The sequence below is a fragment of the Eurosta solidaginis genome, chromosome 1 (genome assembly GCF_040869045.1).
Source record: "Eurosta solidaginis isolate ZX-2024a chromosome 1, ASM4086904v1, whole genome shotgun sequence".
Taxonomy (NCBI): domain Eukaryota; kingdom Metazoa; phylum Arthropoda; class Insecta; order Diptera; family Tephritidae; genus Eurosta; species Eurosta solidaginis.
The window spans coordinates 180,445,295-180,447,780 of record NC_090319.1 but is presented as its reverse complement, the minus strand read 5'-3'; positions in this window follow the sequence as shown (position 1 = coordinate 180,447,780).

Here is a 2,486-nt window from a genome sequence, read left to right as displayed (position 1 = left end):
AGCGGTAAATCGCAGCAAAAAGCTCAATAAATTTAGCAAGCGCAGATGGATATCTGAAAGGCACTTCTTTAATAATTGAGATCTAGTGAACTTTCACCATATAATTGAATATAATTTTAATTGTTTCAAACTTTTGGTAATTACAACTTTTATAAAGGAAAACTTTGATTACAAGTATATATAATAATCTGGTTTTGCAGAAAAAAGGAAAAACGATGATTTTCACAGTTTTTATACTAAAAAAAGAAAATTAGTTGGTCAGCGAAAAATCTCGATGATTTGTGGTTTTGTTTTTTTGTACAATAATGACAATTGTGAAAATGATACAAAGGTGGTGGTTTTCAGACAGATGGCGATCATGCCGGATCGCCATCCTGTACTTGCGGCGAATTCAATTTGGTGGATTTTGCGCGGTGGAGGCTGCCACACGGCCATGAGGATTCCCAATGGGAAATTTAAAGTTCAATACAATTCATTGATTTTGGGGATACTTCAATATAAAATACAATTCAATAATCGAATACAATACAAGATAGGGGTTATATATAAATTCATAGATATTCGATATAATACAATTCAATAATCGAATATAGTACAAGGTACGGGTTATATATATAAATTCATAGATATACGTATATAAAAGGAGGGAGATGAAGGATGACAACCTAACCTCACAGCGAACTCTGTCGAGGGATTCAAGTTCTTTAGATCCGGTGAACAAATCATCCACATAGAAATGTGTACGTATAACCTTAGCACCGAGTGGATATTTTTGCGCATTCACATCGCTTAGCATCTGCACCGTGTAGCAAGAAATGGAGCTGGCGCAGTGCCGTATGTCACGGTGTTTAATCGAAAAATTTGCAGAGGCTCCGATGGATGCGTTCTCCACACTATCAAATGAAAATGTCTATAATTTTCATTTACCATAATTTGGCGATGCATCTTTGTGATATCTGCCGTAATAGCATACTTATGTATCCGAAAGCGCAGTAGCGTTGAAAAAAGGTCTTCTTGTATGGTCGGTCCAACCATTAAAATGTCATTCAACGCAATTTGTGAAGACGTTCAACTTGACGCCTCAAAAACAACGCGGAGCTTTGTCGACGTACTTTGTGGTCTCAAAACGCACTGATGCGGAATAAAGTATTTGGCTTCACTCGGGATTTTATTATCAGTGGGACTCATGTGCCCCAAAGCCAAGTACTCTTCCATGAAGTCCAAATACATTTGACGAAGTTCTGGATCTTTCAAAGGTACGTCTCTCCAGCGCCTGAAACCGCCGTGCTGCGGTTTCATATGATTGGCAAGACTTCAGTAGTCTTCAAAATTTTCCTCGCATTCCTTTTATTCGCGAGTGAACTTTGTGGCCTGTGCCCCTGAAGGAATTTCTTCCATTGCCCAGAATCTTTGGACAATTTTATCAATTGTTTCTATATCGTATCCAGCTTTGCACAAGGCACTGCTTGCTTGAGAGCTATCACTTTGGTTGGAGTCGTATTTACCTGAAATAACCCAACCCAAAAGTGTTTTTTGAAGCGTTGGGAATCTTGGGTCAGTTTTAATTTGATCTACAGAAAGAAGATCGAAAAATGTTTCGGCTCCCAACAAAAGATCAACCTTTGCCGATTTATAAAACCCAGGATGGGGCTCAATATTGGCTGGAATTTTGCAGCCTGTCGTATTTACTGCTCGATCAGGTTGATTTGCAGAAATTGCTCCCATTACCCAAAATTCTGCCATAAACTCAAAATCGTTTACTCGGGATTTAATAGTTGCACTAACTTTAACCCGAACCTTTTGAGTTGCATTTCCTCTCCCGATGACATTTAATGTCGCCTTCTCTCGTCGAACTCGCAATTTTTGTGCCAGCTCTTCAGTCATAAAATTGACTAGAGACCCTGAGTCAAGTAAAGCTTGAGCTGAAACATAATCACCGGAGCAAGTTTTCACCTTGACTATTGCTGTCGCTAACATAACGCGATCGGGCTCGCTTACTGTGTGCATCGCTTGCGAGGTTGAAGGTTGTAGTGATGTTTCGAACGAAATTGGGTACTGGTGTAACATGGTATGATATGACCTGTTATAAACCCGACACCGTTCCGATTTGCACTTTGAAACCGTATGTCCCTCGCGTAAGCAATTTATACACAATGGGACTGATTTCGCGAATTCGAATATCTGCTGCGCAGACAGAGTTTGATATTTCGGGCAGGCTGTTAGGAAATGATCTTTGGAGTTGCAATGAAAGCAAGTTATTGCCTTTAATTTTGTAGCTACAAAGGACGATTTTGGCTTTTCAGCACCTTTGTGGTTCCGCCTTTGGGTTTCGAAAGATGAAAATTTCGATTTTGACGACGTCGATGCTTCTTCAGACGAGAGGTGCTGGTATTTCTTATTGAGAGCCGCTTCACACTCACTTTACAGCGGAAGCTTGTCATAGTGGAGCTGCTCCTCCCATTTTGACCGCGTAGTGGGATCAACCT